Consider the following 18,561-nt stretch of genomic DNA (forward strand, 5'->3'; position numbering starts at 1 on the left):
CGAAGCAAATACCGTCCGCACTGTAGGAAAGTTACGTGATACCACGTACTTATACGTTTGTGACCATTACAGCGCCATCTATCACAAAGCGAAAAAAATGGTCCAACTAAAACATTCATATTTCTTTACGTACTACACGAATATGTAATAAAAATGGGGGTTCATATTTAAAAAAACGCAGTTGATATCCATTTGAACTATGGCAGCGCCATCTAGCGGGCCGACCATAGCGCCATCTGGTTTCCCCCTTCAAGCTAGACGAGTTTCGTCCTTTGTAGTTTTTTCGTTTGACGCTTATTTCGTAACATATTTGGCCCGGTCACGATCAATGGACCACCCTGTACGTAACTGCTATACGGGTACATGTTGTATGGAAGTTTGACTCTGGCCGTGAGTCGTGAACGGATAGTCAAATGGTAAGGCGACCGCTCGCGATAAGGGAGAAATCCGGGGTCGAGTCCATTCCGGCACAAATGTTCATTATCGTCATTCCATTCTACAGATGTTGATCGTCCATATTCGCAACTGCGAGTACGCTGGCCGGAGTGGCCGGGCGGTTCTAGGCGCTACAGTCTGGAAGCGCGCGGCCGCTACGGTCGCAGGTTCGAATCCTGCCTCGGGCACGGATGTGTGTGCTGTCCTTTGGTTAGTTAGGTTTAAGTAGTTCTAAATTCTAGGGGACTGATAACCTCAGAAGTTAAGTCCCATAGTGCTCAGAGCCATTTGAACTGCGAGTACATTTAATGTATTTGGCATACAGTCTGCACCGGAAGATTGGTTCAAATGGCTCTGAGCACTATGGGACTCAACTGCTGAGGTCATTAGTCCCCTAGAACTTAGAACTAGTTAAACCTAACTAACCTAAGGACATCACAAACATCCATGCCCGAGGCAGGATTCGAACCTGCGACCGTAGCGGTCTTGCGGTTCCAGACTGCAGCGCCTTTAACCGCACGGCCACTTCGGCCGGCCTTGCACCGGAACTATTGCTCTTATTACTTAATAAGTAATTTAAGTTGCTTCACTAGCCCGAGGACATCTGCTTATAAGTTTCTCATTTGGCAGATGTTCTTGATTCGAATTCTGTAATATTTACTTTGTCTTCTTCGTCTTAGGAATTTCAGAAAGCTGTAAGTAGAAACTCTGCTTTAGCAGGACTGCCATCGACAGTAAAACAATATGACTGTCCATCTTACGTCTAAAAAGTGGAATTTAATTGCCCACGTAAATATGAATGATAATGAAAGCTACGCCAAAAGTTTGAAAACTGTGTGGGAATTTGAAGGAAGGAAGATTAGGGATTAGCGTCCCGTCGGCAAGGAGGTCATCAGAGACAGAGTACAAGCTCGGATTGATTCAAAGATGGGAAAGGAAATCGGCTGTGCCCTTTCAAAGGAACCATTCCGACATCTGCCTTAAGCGATTTAGGGAAACCACAGAAATTCTAAATCGGGTTTGCATGAAATGTACTTGCAGTTTGGAATATGCCTGACCATCAGCTGTACAATTCATGACGACAATGACAATTTGTTCCGGGACAGGACTCGAACCCGGATTTCCTGCTTATCGCTATCGTTCCCCTTACCATTCGGCTATCCGAGGACGTTTCACGGCCAGACCCAAAAGTCCACATGTCGTCAAACATGTCTACAACCTGTACTCGTACACCCGTTATGTATCTTCCCGTATTCCCGGGGTTCGATTCCCGGCGGGGTCAGGGATTTTCTCTGCCTCGTGATGGCTGAGTGTTGTGTGGTGTCCTTAGGTTAGTTAGGTTTAAGTAGTTCTAAGTTCTAGGGGACTTATGACGACAGCAGTTGAGTCCCATAGTGCTCAGAGCCATTTGCATTTTTATCTTCCCGTACAGAGGAGTTATTTTAATTGAAAGTCGCTTGCCTGGTCGGCGAATAAATATGATATTGCAGTGTCTGTCTTGTTTGTTGTATACACGTGGTTGACTGCGTATGGAAGTTTGGGTTTAGCCGTGAAGCACTCTGGGTTTGCCTCACGGTAAGACGACTGCTCGCTATAAGCAGGAAATCTGAGTTCGATTCCCGTTCCAGCACAAATTTTCACTGTCGTCATTCCGTTACACAGCTGATGGTTATCCACATTCACAACTGCAAATTCTTTTCATGTATTTCATAAAGGCTGTACTAGCCGCAGTGCACGAATGTCCGAAGTAACATTGCATCGTACGAGGGTCACTCCAAAAGAAATGCACACTATTTTTGTAAAAATACAGTTTTCATTCCGCTCGTGTGAAACTTTTACGGTGTGTAGATCCATCCTTCCCGCTTGTTTTAAAACTTAGTTCAATCTGTTTCCGTGAGTGGCGAAGTCACAGCATGTCTTCAAGATGGCTGCTACACTTGACGTTCGTCAGAAGCAACGTGATGTCATAGAATTCCTGTTCTGTGAAAACGAGACAGTGGGAAACATCCACAAGAGGTTGAAAAAGGTGTATGGAGATGCAGCCGTCGATCGCAGTATAGTTAGTCGGTGGGCAAGCAGGTTACGTGATGAAAGCTGGCACGGCAATATTGAGGATTGTCCTCGCAGCGGCAGGCGTCGTACTGCACACACTCCAGATAATGTGCAGAGAGTTAACGAATTGGTGACTGCTGACAGACGCATCACAGTCAGCGAATTGTCGCCCTACGTTGGGATAGGGTAAGAAAGTGTTTGCAGAATAATGTAAGTGTTGACGTTAAAAAAGGTTTGTGCCAGGTGGTTTCCCAGGATGTTGACAGTGGCTCACAAAGAAACAAGAAAAACGGTATGCTGCGAACTTTTGGAACAGTACGAGAATGGTAGAGATGAATTTCTTGGAAGAATTGTGACAGGTGATGCAACATGGCTCCATCATTTTTCTTCAGAGACAAAGAGGCAATCAGTGGAGTGACATCATGCAAGTTCACCCAAGAAAAGAAAAATTCAAAACCACACCTTCTGCTGCAAAAGTTATGGCTACGGTGTTCTTCTATTCCGAAGGACTCTTGCTTGTGGACATCATGCCAAGTGGAACCACCATAAATTCTGATGCATATGTGACGACACTGAAGAAACTTTAAGCTCGACTGAGTCGTGTTCGACCACATCGGCAAAAGCAGGATGTTTTGCTGTTGCACGGCTACATGTCAGTCAAAACTCGAACGGACGAAACTGAAACACCCGCCTTACTGTCCTGACCTGGCTCCATGTGACTGTCATCTCTTTGGGAAACTGAATGACTCTCTTCGTGGAACAAGGTTTGAAGATGATGACTCCCTTGTGCACGCTGCCAAACAGTGGCTCCATCAGGTTGGTCCAGAATTTTACCGTGCGGGTATACAGGTCCTGGTTCCAAGATGGAGTAAGGCAGTTGAGAGGGATGGAAATTATGTGGAGAAATGAAAATATTGTTCCTAAAGGATGTATCTACACACTGTAAAACTTTCAAACATGTAGAATAAAAGAAGGATTTTTAAAAAAAAGTGTGCATTTCTTTTGGAGTGACCCTTGTACTTCTCAACAACACAGGCAGCGCAGTATCGTATAAATCAGGATTGCCTGGTGCGAATTTGAACCAATCGTTTTCCAGAATGGGGATTTGAGACCGTTGTCAGAATACACGACACACAGTTCAGAAATATTCCACATTCTCATCACGTCGCGTCGTCCGCTGAAGAGGTGTGCTACAAGCAATTGGGGGCTTCCCAAAAGGGCTGTCGATTTAAAGTAATAATCTGTCAGGACTGGCACGTCACAGCACTTGCTTTTACACGTTACCAGTCAAAATGATATCTCTGGTATATCAGGAACACTGCAGGTTGCTTTCTACGAGGACGCACTTTTCATTCATCGCCTGAAACAACACCCTCCCACACACACAGTTACTCACGCACGTATGCGACTAGAGTCGCGCGGACGTTGACGGGCGATAGCATAACACGTCGCATCTGAGAGTAGCGGCCCACTGTTCCCCGATAGCGCGCCTCTTACGCAAGGCGTCCATTAAAGGCACCCCCTGCGCCAGCTGGAGCCGGGAGGAGGCCGCTAATGGTGTTCCAGTGTCCGCGTCTGTTCCCACGTGCGCGCGCTCCGCAGCCACACGCACGCTGGCTGCCCGGCTGGTGCGTTGGGCGCGCGCACTCCATCTCTGCCAGTGCGATGACGAACGAGCCCGCGTCTCCAAAAGAAACAAACCTCTCATGAACGCCACTCACCTCCGCGGCTCCCCCCACCTGCTGATTTGCATTTATGGAGCGATCGCATCGCGAACGCTAATGTAACACGCCGAGCTCGCGGGCCGACATGCGCACCGAGCACGCTTTCTTTCTGAGCAGTACAAATTGTTTTTGTACGGGAGTACGCTCGTTTTGTTCAGTATCTACTTGAACTACGTAACTACACGACCACAGAAGGAAGCTTTTAGCGCCCCGTAGATGTCGGGGTTATTGCAGACTCAGAGGAACTTGCACATTTCATTTCATTTATTTCATTAAGAGTACAGAGTAACCCACCGCCTTGAAATGTAAGGTGGGTCGGATGCTTCTGAATCTAACAGCAAAGACATCTCATTGTTACAATCTTATTCGTGTACTGTCGTTAATGCTTTTTCTTAATAATATAAAGAACATAACATATTAAAATTTCTGTCAGGTTAAAGCGAATTGAATGCTTAACAATTGTTAAAATGGTTCCATATAATTTGTTACTATCTAGTTGATGAGAATATAATTTATATAATGCATGTCCGCAGCTCGTGGTCTTGCGGTAGCGTTCTCGCTTCCCGCGCATGGGGTCCTGGGTTCGATTCCCGGCGGGGCCAGGGATTTTCTCTGCCTCGTGATGACTGGGTGTTGTGTGTCTTTCATCATCATTTCATCCCCATCGACACGCAAGTCGCCGAAGTGGCGTCAACTCGAAAGACTTGCACCAGGCGAACGGTCTACCCGACGGGAAGCCCTAGCCACACGGCATTTCCATTTATATAATGCAAATATCAAAGAAAAATAAAAAAAAGAAACTGTTAACACAATGAGCGGCAACGGCCTTGCCGCAGTGGCTACACCGGTTCCCTTGAGATCACCGAAGTTAAGCGCCGTCGGGCGTGGTCGGCACTTGGATGGGTGACTATCCGGGCCGCCATGCGCTGTTGCCATTTTCCGGGGTGCACTCAGCCTCATGATGCCAATTGAGGAGCTACTCGACCGAATTGTAGCGGCTTCGGTCAAGAATACCATCTTACGACCGGGAGAGCGGTGTGCTGACCCCACGCCCCTCCTATCCGCATCCTCCACCGAGGATGACACGGGGATCGGATGGCCACGGTAGGCTACTCGTGGCCTAAAGGAGGAGTGCTTTTAACACAATGAGCGTGGTGAAAATAATTTGTAGTTCGTAGAGGGCAGTGATGTGCTGTATTTGGATGTGTAATATAGTCTAAGTAGCATGTTGGTTAATGATGGCCTATTTCTACCTATTTCAGATGAGGTGGTCTCGTTACAACCTCGAGGTATTCTCATCTGAAATGTATGAAGATAGTAACTGTTCCGAAAGAAGAGATACCAATGATGACCATGCAGCTTCTCCAGAAAGAAATGATAATTAATCGAAACCCTCAGCTGACAACAGGTGGGGGCACACATTTTCAGCTGTCCCCACTGAGGTATATCAACAACACCTGTTGGCAGCTGAGGGTTTCGATTAATTGTCATTTCATCTGGAATGGTTTGTGCTAATGTATGTTTACACAGGTTATACAGGCCGGCCATTTGGCCGAGCAGTTCTAGGCGCTTTGGTCCAGAACCACACTGCTGCTACGGTCGCAGGTTCGAATCCTGCCTCGGGCATGGATGTGTGTGCTGTCCTTAGGTTAGTTAGGTTTAAGTAGTTCTAAGTCTAGGGGACTGATGACCTCAGATGTTAAGTCCCACAGTGCTTAGAGCCATTTGAAACATTTTGAGATTATACAGATTAAATGCTGATTGAGCACTTCATACATGGAATACATGAATTTTAGCTTTACATGAGAAATACAATTATGTTTGGAACTTGTTAGTAGAAATAGAATATAGATCACTGCTACTTGAATGCATTATTCCTTAAATAACGTAATACATTTCAGATATATAAAATTCATTGATTGTAGCTTTGAATAGGGGAGATAATATACTTCTGTCTGCACACAATAAGACGAACAATACATTACTGCTTGTGTGCAGTATACTTTAAACACTATGCAGGATGTCATTGGGAGGGAGGAGCCTCGGAATAAAAGTTCTTCGAGCCTTCTCCTCCCAAGCGATATTACCTTACATCAACTTGCACAGTTGAACAAGGATAGGGAAGATAATTGGCTGTAAAATTCCTCTTTCCTGTCCGTTTCATCCTCTTCCAATGGCGTTATCGGATGCGGTATCGAGGCGCATATGGTCAGCGCACTGCTCCGTTGCTGGGTTTCTTGTCCTTGGAACCGCTACTAATTTTAATTTGTAACCTATATACACTTTTACTTGAAGAATCAAAAGCGCAATGTTACAAACACTTAACAAGTTCACGTTTCAAAAAACAAATTTATCTTTCTTTGTGTTATCCAGATCTTTTCTTATCAGAGTCAGTTTATTTTAGCGATTGTCCTTAGATGTGAGTTCGTTAGTACTTGTTTATGAGATTGAGCATTTTATAAATAGTTTCAGAAATGGGTTATTACCTTTTTGCTTTTTTTTCAGTCTTGCTTAGGTTGAAGAGCAATATTTTTTGCAATCATGTTACCAGTTTGGCAGTAAACGGTAGTATAATTTTCAAAACTTGACAAAGGTATACTGCTTTACTTCCTTAGACTTTATATCTGTGCAATGAAGCAGAAAAATACGTTACATTTAGAGATTTGAGAAAGAGAAAAAGCAATGTTATGCGAACGACAAAAATTTAATATTAATAAAAATGCTGAGAAGGAATGAAAGAGAAAGGATGGGAAAGAGAGAGTGTGGAAAAAAAGGGAGTGAGAAAGAGAGACGGATGGAGAGAGAGAGAGAGAGAGAGAGAGAGAGAGAGAGAGAGAGAGAGAGGGGGAGGGAGAGAGAGGGATGGAGAGAGAGAGAGGGTGAAAGGAATGGAGAGAGGATGAGAGAGAGAGTGGGAGTGAGAGAGAGAGAGTGGGAGAGAGAGAGAGAGAGAGAGTGGGAGAGAGAGAGTGGGGGGGAGAGAGAGAGAGAGAGGAAGTGGGAGAGACAGGGAGAGAGTGGAGAGACAGGGGGAAGAGAGAGAGAGAGAGAGAGAGAGACAGACAGACAGACAGACAGAGACAGAGAGAGAGAGAGAGAGAGAGAGGGCGAGGAAGAGAGAGAGAGAGAGAGAGAGAGAGAGAGAGAGAGAGGAAGTGGGAGAGAGAGGGAGAGAGTGGAGAGACAGGGGGAAGAGAGAGAGAGAGACAGACAGACAGACAGACAGGGGGAAGAGAGAGAGAGGGAGGGCGAGGAAGAGAGAGAGAGAGGGAGGGAGGGAGCGAGGGAGGGAGCTGAAGGAGAGGAAGCAGTAACAGTGAAAAAGAGAACGTACATGTAAACACTAAGTGATGACAGTTTTGTTTGATACACAGTTTGTTTGACACTATAAAACAAATAAATACGTTAGTACTACGACATAACCGTTGCCAGTGAGAACTTTAGGATTACTTTTCACTTTGATGCAGTGTGAGACACACGTAACTGCTCTTGATGTCTGCGGGGTGTGGAAAGAATGGGAGGGCGTCGACAGCGGCGACGAGAAGGGTGTGAGAGTTGTGGGGGAGGAGGTGAGCGGAGGTCACTTCACGTAGCGCCAGGCGTCCCTGAAGGCGGCATTCAGCGAAATCTCCGGCAAGGTCTGGAAGGCCTCACGATATCTGGCGCGTTGTTTCGACCTCTTACGGTCTTCCGGCGAGAATGAACTGCATACTGTTCAAGTGTCTTTTGCGATGCGTGGGCTGTCGTGGCTAATGCCCACATCGTGAAGTGCGCTTATGTGTAGGGAAAGGTTTTGCACCAGGGACGGTGAATGCCGTAATTTGGATGTTTCATGGATCGATCCTACTAGACAGTAGAGTAGCAACTCAGCTGGCCTCACGAGGCTGACTACACCCCAGTCTAGTTCTTCTACCAAGGAAAAATCCATGGCACTAATAGGAATCGGACCCGGGTGTCCCGCATAAGGGCCTGTCGCGCTTACCACTCAGCTACGGAGGCGGACGTAACGTATATATATCGTAGAAACATTGAAAAACTTACAATATACGCCTAGAAAGTCTATGTGAGTTCAGTACACTCTTAAGACAGAAAAAAAGACGCACCGCAAAGGAATTACACAAATGAGACGTAAACCGGTAGGCTTGATGTACATGTCGAGACAAACAATTGATAACATTTTCATAAAAGTTCATGACTTGTTCAAGAGAAAGAGCTTCACGAATTGAGCAAGTCAATAACGTGTTGGTGCAGCTCTGGCCCTCATGCAAGCAGTTATTCGGCTTGGCATTGAGTTGTTGTATGTCGTCCTAAGAGATACCGTGCCAAATTACGTGGAACAAGCCGTCAGATCGCCAAAATGCGGAGCTGGTTGGAGAGCCTTGCCCATAATGCTCCAACCGTCCTCAACTGGGGAGATATCCGGCGCACTTACAGGCTAACGTAGGGTTTGGAAAGAACGAAGACAAGCAGTGGTCACTTATGCCGTACGCGGGCGGGCATTATCTTTCTGAAATGTAAGCCCAGGATGGCTTGCCATGAACGGAAACAAGAGGTCGTAGAATATCATCGACGTGCTGTAAGAGTGCCGCGGATGGCGACCAAAGAGGTCATGCTGTGAAAAGAAATAGCTGCCAGACAGTCATCCCTGTTTTTCGGGTAGTATAGCGGGCGACAGAGATGTTGGTATCCCACCGCTGCCCGGAGCGTTTTCAGACAAGCCTTCGCTGGTCATCGGGGCTCAGTTCGAAGCGGGATTCGTTACTGAAGACAATTCTACTTCAATCAATGAGATTCCAGGGCGAAGACCTGTCGGAGACGCACCGGACAGAGGTGAGATAGCAACCCGACTGTCGCCCGCCAATATGGCCTGACGGCGAGAAGTGATGGTCCGGGTCCCATTTCTTTCCATAGCAGGAGCCCTTTGATAGTCATTCGCGGCATCCCTATAGCACAGCGGTAAGCCGACGATATTCTGCGCCCCGTTTTGTTGACCTTCATGGCAAGCCATCCTGAGCTTACATTTCAGCAAGATAATGCCCGCCCGCACAGACGAGAATCAGTCGTGCTTGTAGAACCCCACATGGGCCAGTAAGGCCACCGGATCTCTTCCCAATTGAGAACGTTTGGAGCATTATAGGCAGGGCCCTCCAACCAGCTCGGGATTTTGACTATCTAACGCGCCAATTGGACTTTTCGCACTGTATCCCTCAGGAGGACATCCAACAACCCTATCAATCAGTGCCAATCCAGCTAACTGCTTGCTTCAGGCCAGAGGTGAACAAATGCGCTATTGACTTGCTCAATTCGTGAAGCTCTTTTTCTTGAGTAAATCATCCAGTTTATCTAAAATTGTAATCACTTGCTTGTCTGCACATGTACATCACATCTACCCATTCGGATAATTCCTTCGTGCTACGTCTTTTTTTTATTTTTAAGGAATGTATTAATTTTCCAAAGAAGAATTGCTTCTTCACCGTTCAATATATTTTCATTTATTGCGACGGTTCGGCTAATGACATTACCCGCAGTGTATAGTACACTGGACTCGCCTTCGGGAGGACGACGGTACAAATACACGTTCGGCCATCCAGATTTAGCTTTCGCTTTGAAAGAGCACAGCCGATTTCTTTCCCCATACTTTCGTAATCCGTGCTGTGGCTCCACCTCTAATGACGGTGTTGTCGACAGGGCGTTGTACTTTAATCTTCCTTTCCTTTCCTTACTGCCACTACCAGCTCTGGGCTTAAAGTTCAAGTAACATAAGAATTAGAGACGTTGTTATACATAGGTAGTCGACAAAAGAAAGTAAAAAATTCACCAACAAAAATACGTAACCTGTAAAGCTAATAGTGTTTCACGAGTTTTAAGTTTTTTTGGGTGAATTTTTTTCTCTTTTGTAGATTGCTGTTGTATATGTGACACTTCTCAACTTTATGCAAATTGAATCTCAACTGCAGATCTGATGACGGCAGTAGTCGAAACGTAATAATTAATGAAACTCTATGAAGCAATCTAGACGGATTTATTCATCAAAATTCGTAATGGACGCAAAATCGTTTATTGAATTTATTTCCTTTATTAATAAATAAAAACACTTGTTCGCGCATGTAGATGCAGTGATTTGTTCCGATGCGCTGCATAGGTGAAAGCCCGCATCTCGTGGTCGTGCGGTAGCGTTCTCGCTTCCCACGCCCGGGTTCCCGGGTTCGATTCCCGGCGGGGTCAGGGATTTTCTCTGCCTCGTGATGGCTGGGTGTTGTGTGCTGTCCTTAGGTTAGTTAGGTTTAAGTAGTTCTAAGTTCTAGGGGACTGATGACCATAGATGTTAAGTCCCATAGTGCTCAGAGCCATTTGAACCATAGGTGAAAATGGTTCAAATGGCTCTAAGCATTATGGGTCTTAACATCTGAGGTCATCAGTCCCCTAGACCTAGAACTACTTAAACCTAACTAACCTAAGGACATCATACACATCCATGCCCGAGGCAGGATTCGAACCTGCGACCGCACCAGCAGAGCGGTTACGGACTGAAGCGCCTAGAACCGCTCGGGCTAAGTCGCTGGCTGCGCTGCATAGCATTAAATATATCACATTGAGATGAAATCCTAGAACATCAATATATTCTACCTGGACTGTTATTGTATTTATTTATCTCACAATGATGAAGTGTGTCAGTATACAGGGACTGCTACGGTCGCAGGTTCGCATCCTGCCTCGGGCATGGATGTGTGTGATGTCCTTAGGTTAGTTAGGTTTAAGTAGTTCTAAGTTCTAGGGGACTGATGACCACAGCAGTTGAGTCCCATAGTGCTCAGAGCCATTTTGTCAGTATACAGGATATTCAGCTAAGCTGATACCCTCAAATATTTCCGGACATATTTTTATATCGTAATCCTGTTTCCACCTGCATGAATTGTGAAACGTCTTCACTAAATAACGTGCAGTCTATTTCCTTAACTACAGTAATTACAGAGAGATCGCTAGCAGCTCTGCAAATGGAACTGTAGTAATTTCTGCTGCTAATACTGTAGTTGTAATTTAGACAGATTCAACAGCTTTTCACTCTTCAAAACCGTATTATTAGTTCAGAACTAACTGCAATATCTACAACTCAGCATCTATCTTTTCTGAACATGGAACTGAGTGCTGTCTTATGTGGGAGTTTGTTATCTCATACTCAAAAGAAAGAAATAAGTCGGGGCGGATAAGGAGGGAACACTGTCGCACCGCTGTGATAACGGTATAATATGGCACAGAGGAATTGAAGCTTTCATTGAAAGAAGAGCAGGATTGTTACCGTACTTAATTTGTGAATCATCATTAGATGCTACGTCCTTTTGTCTTCCAGTTGGTGTGTTGATCCAACCTCATGTAACCAAATGTGATTATTATCAGTTCTAAAATAAACCAATTTAGTTCTTGTAAGAACACTGTCTTCGCTGCGTTAAACTGGAGCCCCCCCCCCCCCCCCCCCCATAATCCCAATGGTTCCTTATCACTACAGCTGATGTATGAAATTCTGTGTGGTTGTTGCCAAGTATATACAGGAACCATGTTCATCCGAACATAACAGGAACCGTTGCTTTGGACACACTCATAGTTCCGCCGTAGGGGAACATGGGTTACAGTATAGACACCATGAAATAAATTTTGGTGACTTTAGCGTTTCAGAAGGGGAAGAGGAAGTAAATGAAGAAGAGGTTGGAGATATGATATTACAAAAATAATATGACAGAGCACTGAAAGAACTGTGTCGAAACAAGGCCCCTGGAGTAGACGTCAGAAATACTGATAGTCTTGGAAGAGCCAGTCACGACGAATCCATTCCATCTTTTGCGCAGGATGTATGAGACAGGCGTAATACTCTCAGACATGATAACAGGTGTGAATACTGCCTAATTATCAGTTTAATAAAGCATTGTCCCAAAATACTAACACGAATTCCTTACAGGAGAATGGAAAAACTGGCAGAAACCGACCTCGGGAAAGATCAGTTTGGATTCCGGAGAAATGTAGGAACACGCGAGGCAATATTGACCCTATGACTTATAGAAGATAGGTCAAGGAAAGGCAAATCTACTTTATAGAATTTGTAGGCTTAGAGAAATCTTTTGACAATGCTGACTGGACTACTCTTCTTGAAATTCTGAAAGTAGCAGGGGAGCCAAAAGCTGTTTACGACTTGTACAGACATGAGATGGCAGTTATGAGTCGAGCGGCATGAAAGACAGGCAGTGGTTGAGGCTGCATTGTAGCTTATCCCCGATGTTACTCAATCTGTAGATTTAGCAGGCGTTAAAGGAAATCAAAGAAAAATTTGGGGTAGGAATTAAAGTTCAGGGAGAAGAAATAAAAAGATCGAAGTTTTCCGGTGACATTGCTTCCTCTCGTAGCCTGCAAAGAACGTGGAAGAGCAGTTGAATGGAATGGACAGTGCCTTAGAAAGAGTAAATTAGATGGACATCAACAGAAGCAAAACAAAAATAAATGGAAGGTCGTCGGATTAAATCAGGTGGTGCTGAGGGAATTATATTAGGAAAGACACACTTAACGTAGCAGATGAGTTTCGCTACCTGGGCAACAACATAACTGATGATGGCCGAAGCACAGAGGATATAAAGTATAAAATGTAAAGTAGCAATGGCAAGAAAAGAGTTTCTGAAAAAGAGAAATTTGTTAATACCGAATAGAGATTTAAGTGTTAGGGAGGCTTTTTTATGAAGGTACGGAGCGTAGCCATGTATAGAAGAGAAACTTGGAAGAAAAACAGTTTATAGAAGAGGAGAATAGAAGCTTTTGAAATATGGGTTCTACAGAAGAATGCTGAAGAAAATGTGGGTAAATCACGTAAGTAACGAGGAGGCACTGCATAAAACTTGGGAGAAAAGAAATTTGTGGTACAGTCTGACCAGGAGAAGAGACATGGAATACATTCTAGACATCAAAAGATCACCAGTTTACTATAGGAGGGAAGAGTTTGAGGGGGGGGGGGGGAAGGGGGAGGCGGGTAGTAAGAATTGTAGAGGGAGACCAATAGACGAATACAGTAATCATATTCAGAAGGATATAGTTTGCAGTAGATATTCGGAGATTAAGAGGCCTGCACAGGACGCAGTAGCTTGGAGAGCTGTACCAAACCAGTTTTCGGACTGAAGACCAGAACGCTAACAACAGCGTTTTAGTCAAGACAACATATTATCATCGTCGCATGTATGTAGAGGCACCAGAAACTTACAAACACCATAATAATTTTAAAATTCTGCGTCGTGTGGCGTCTGATGTTGCCGTCTATACAGCTCATAGTGGCATACAAATTCGGGGCTCATTGAGCTTCTGACGCAGTTGCCAGTGTTGTAGGTCAGAATATATGAAACGTTAGTAAATAGTTTTGTACGTCGACCGGTACCTGACAGCCAGGAAGTTTTAACAGACATAGTTTAAGACTTTCGATTATCAGCAACGCCCCTTTCTCCAGTCAAGTGCCTCAGATAATCTACTGGATTAGCTGAATATATGTCGCCCACTCGTACCTTCGACGTTGTGAAATCGAGTATTTCATTTGCAGGTTGTGTAGTGGAGCACAGATCCCTTTGCATTTCGCCAGAGCAAAAAGAACGACAAAAAAGTCACATAAATCTTACTTTCACATGTAAATCAGCATTCGTAACTATTGACGAAAGGAATGCGTAAATCATAAACACAGTCGAGCTGCAGGTTGCTGGCCGACGCCTAGTTTTAGTGCTCCGGAACGATGAAATATAGGAGTTAAAGGTTGAAAGCGACGACAGGCGGCAGAGGTGCTCCTTACGAAAGAAATGGCCGGCAGGGCTGAGAACGCTTCGACAGGTGGGCGGCGAGACAGCATTAATTAGCGGCAACTGGCGAACACGATTCGTGGCCTGGCCACCATGTTCTTTGTGCTCCGCTGCGGCTTCTTACGACTTTCTTAAATGAAGGTTTTCCTGAGGACCATTGGCAGCCATTCTAAAGCAGTGGAGCATTAGATCTTAACATTAAGGAGCAAGGTATATCAGGGATACTGAGATGATAGAGAACTATTTTAGTTTACGTAGTTAATCAGATTTTCAGTTTTACTGACAAACTGTGCAAAACTAGAGAAGCGAGTATGCGAATGGTATCACATGTTAACTCAGAGCTTAACAAATCGCAGAGTTTCCACGTGAGCACTCGCGCTTGCTCACGGTCTAGCCCGCAAGCAGAGTAGCTGCTTCGTGCTTGAGAGTGAGGAAAATGCTCGCGCGTGATGATCGTGACAACACGGAAGAAGAGTCAAATGTGAAATAGGAGACGAATAGAAAATAGACATGGTGAGATTTGCTTATGATATCGCAGTGTTAAGTGAAGCTGTAGAATAATTAGAAGCGATGCTCGTCCAGATGGAAAGCAGCCTAAACTCTTCCTATAATATCTAAATTAATAAAGGTAAAACAAAAATCTTGGCGGTGAGCAGACAAAACACCGTTGCCCCAGGCTCACTTAACAATGAGCGACTGGAGGCCGTCGAATCCTTTGCCCACCTAAAAATTATATCAGACGGAAGGTCGAGGAAGGATACTGCAAGCCGAGTCCACCAAGTAAAAGCTGCTTTTAAAAAGAGAATAAATTTTTCACACCCAGCAGCATAAACAAAAATCTCACGAAGAACCGCATAAATACGTTTGTTCGGTGTGTGCTGCTCTCCGGAAGTGAAACATGGACGCTCGGAGAAGCACGGAAACGTAAAATGGCAGCCTTCGAAATGCGGCGCTACCGCAGAATGCTCAATATTTTCTGGGTAGACAAGATACCAAGTGAAGATGTCCTCCACAGAGCGGAGGAAGAGTAACCCTGTCTCCTGAAGGTAATTGAACACAGAAGGGACACATCGGTTGGCCATCTGCTGAGACATGGTGGTATCGCCAGAAGTATCATTTAAGGGACAGTAGAAGGGACAAATACAAGAGACAGACAGAGAGCAGAAGACATTAACCAGATAATGGAGAAGTTGCACCATCTATACCGCTCTCGAGAGGTAGGCCGATGAAGAAATGCATGACGATCTGCTGCTAACAGACCTGATGGTTGAAGACGTAAGAACTAATTTTGAGGGCTGTGCCATTTACAAGGTGTACAACTTTGCTTCCGCCGTTTTTTCCCCAACATTTGAGGCTTTAATGAAACAAATCGGTTACACATGTATGATTCAAAGTATTTTCCATCGCTGGCCACTACTTTCTCCCATCTTTCGGGCAGCGTACGATTCCCGCGTTGAAAAAAATGATCCTTTGAAGCGATCCACGAATCGATCCAATTTATGACTTCTTCATGAGATCGGAAGTGTTCGTCAGCCAGGCCATGCGCCATTGATCTAAACAGTTGATAGTCAGAGGGAGCAATGTCTGGAGAATACGACAGGTGGGGTAGGACTTCCCATTTTAACGTTTCCAAGTACGTTTTGACCTCTTTTGCAACGTGGGGTCGAGCGTTGTCGTGCTGAAAAGTCACTTTATCGTGCCTCTCGCTGTATTGCGGCCGTTTGTATTTTAATGCTCTGCTCAAACGCATTAATTGCGTTCGATAACGAGCACCTATGATTGTTTCGCTTGGTTTATCACCTTATAGTACACGACGCCGAGCTGGTCCCACCAATTGCAGAGCACGATCTTGGAGCCGTGAATATACGGTATGGCCGTTGTCGTGGAAGCATGGCCGGGATATCCCCATGTTTTTTTTTGCGTTTAGGGTTATTAACCTATTTTTCGATCCCGGTCACAATGAGATGCAGAAATCCCTTCCGTTTTTGCCTCTGAAAGAACTGTTCACAAACACACAAACGCCGTTCAACGTCTCTTGATTTCAGCTCACACTGGACCCAACCTACTTCTTTCTGAATCATGCCCATAGCCTCCCACTAACCGTGCCAATTCTTCTTGAGTTTGACGCGAGTCTTCACTCAGTAATGTCTCCAATTCTGCATCTTCGAAAACATTCTCTCTTCCACCACTATGCCGGTCTACGACGTTAAAATCACCGTTCTTGTAGCGTTGAAACCACTCACGACGCGTTCTTTCACTAATAGCGTCCTTACCATACGTACTTTAGAGCATTCGATGAGACTCAGCCGCTGTTTTCTTCATACTGAAACAAAACAGTGCAACTCCCGCAAATGACGAGAATTAGGCTCGTAAACTGACATTTTCTATCAAGAACAACTTTATGATGCAGACGCAAATCGACTAATGTTTGAATGAGGCTATGTTGACTGAGGTCCAAGCTAACTGCCTGATCTGCGATCTGCGATCTGTTTCTTTCGACCGCTGCTTACCGTTGTCGCCACATATCGGCAAACGGCGGAAGCAAAGTTGTATACCTTGTAATAACAGCAGTGGTGAGTCGATATTGTGTAACACCGACAAAGTCTTCGCACTTCAGTTCACAGTTCCAGGAATCTTATCATTTTTACACAAAAAGATGGGTCCGAAAAATCTCTAGTGCATCGTAAGGCGCAGAATATCTTCAGGAAGCTCAATTTACAGTGGCACTACGTGCCTTACGACGTAAAAGAGTATGGAGACGAAAAATGTGATGGACCTAAGCATGTACATGAGATTTTAAAACTTAAAAGGAAGCTTTCTAAAGAAGAAGAAGACGAAGAAAAAAAATAAAGTTTGAGTGCCGCTCAGATGAGCCGCAAATCTACACTACTTTCACCAAAGCTTTTGCGCCTTTTTAAGGATGGTGATTTAGTAAAATACCTGGTTGTTACAACTGAACACTTACTTCCACTTCAGGTAAAACCGTTTCGTCTGGCCCTGTTATTAAACACAGCAATTGCGCGTTCCACGCAGGTTACGGCAAATGATGTTCGGAGCCAGCTTGCAAAATCGAACTCCTTGCGTATTCTTTAGCACTTTATGGAAGTACAGGTATCGTAGGCGCACAACTGGATGTTACATTCTTACAAGCATTGAAGAAAGTGTAGAAAATGTACGTTTTCCGTGTAGTTTATTTGTTTTTTGTGACCACAGCCGGAGCGCCAGTCGTGAGGGGGCGAAATCAGGATCCGTAGCGCAACTGAATGGAATATTAAAAAGCTTCCGGTACCTAATTTGTGATGATCTGCAGCTTGAAGTAACTGCTATGTAATGCGGCAGGTGATATAAAGACAGTCTTGACTTCTCCAGGCATTTCCCTCAGGATCGATTTCTTTGTTTACACAAGTATCCACACGGCTCCCTGCCCTGTTCCCTGTGACGATGGAGGAGTTACAGTACTCACTGCTCGCAGGCCAGCGCTCTCCATCTGCTCGCGGAGCAAGTTTGCTGTGAAGGCCTGTGTTAAATCAGTATAGCCCACGTTCGAAGTCCCTGAGCTCCCCTAACCAACACATTTTGCTGTTACTGCTTCCCAACTGACAATACCCCCTCCACCTCTCGTGACATCTAGCGATCAGTTCCGCATTATTTGGGTTGTGCGGATACATTGGATGAGATAGTGTGTATCTAGCGCTTTCCGTTCGCCCGCCTGAGCGTTCTCTGACGCACTAATTAAAACTACGCCTACACACACGCCCTGCAAACCACTGTGAATCGTTAATCACTCCGCGCACGTTGTAATTAATGTAATCTTGTATTCTGCTTCTGTCTCTCGAAGGAAAGACGATAGGTGGTAAAAAAAAGTACTAGATTGGAGCCCAATTTATCGAAAAAGAGCTATGGAAGACCACTGAACAGATGGGGCAGATACTGAAAAAACACAGCCGGACGCAACTGGCAATGGGAAGCTCAAGCTCGGCAGAAATGGAAGAACCTGCAGGTATTCTATGTTGCACGCCGACTCAAATCGCTCACATGACCAAGTTGTCGAGCTGTCTGATGATAGTTATGATGATGTATTCGTGGCCACAACCGGAGTGGTATATACAGCGGTGAAAGGCATTTCTTCGTAATACTCGTTTCTAAAACTTTGTAAGCCGGCGTTCGCTCGATGATTGGTGATCATTTGCAAGAGTTTGCCACGCACGAGTGTTTTCTAAGCTATCTACTTTGTAGACTGATGGCATTTTCCTAATATTCTAATAAGGAACTGAAGCCTTACACCTATTTTACCTGTGAATTAATTTCATGGTATCGTGACAGAACATTAAAATTCGTAAGCTTTCTACTATGATAAGCATTTGATGGATGTTTAATTATGAACTATGGATTTGAAGAACGTAAGTGGCTGATGGGTGACATGTTTACTAGCGCTAAATTACAAATTTCAGTGGTATATGATATCATAAATGTATTTAGCATGAACATGTAGATCCCGAGCATCATTATGTGACTGTAAACGCCACATCAGTCGA

The 18,561-nt window shown here is 44.8% G+C and overlaps 1 pseudogene; it reads left to right on the forward strand.

Moving 5' to 3' along the window:
* Positions 1 to 5,028: 5,028 nt before the first annotated feature.
* LOC126191925 (5S ribosomal RNA) lies at positions 5,029 to 5,146 on the forward strand (annotated as a pseudogene).
* The last annotated feature ends 13,415 nt before the right edge of the window (positions 5,147 to 18,561 follow it).

Source organism: Schistocerca nitens, chromosome 6, assembly GCF_023898315.1.
Source record: "Schistocerca nitens isolate TAMUIC-IGC-003100 chromosome 6, iqSchNite1.1, whole genome shotgun sequence".
Taxonomy (NCBI): domain Eukaryota; kingdom Metazoa; phylum Arthropoda; class Insecta; order Orthoptera; family Acrididae; genus Schistocerca; species Schistocerca nitens.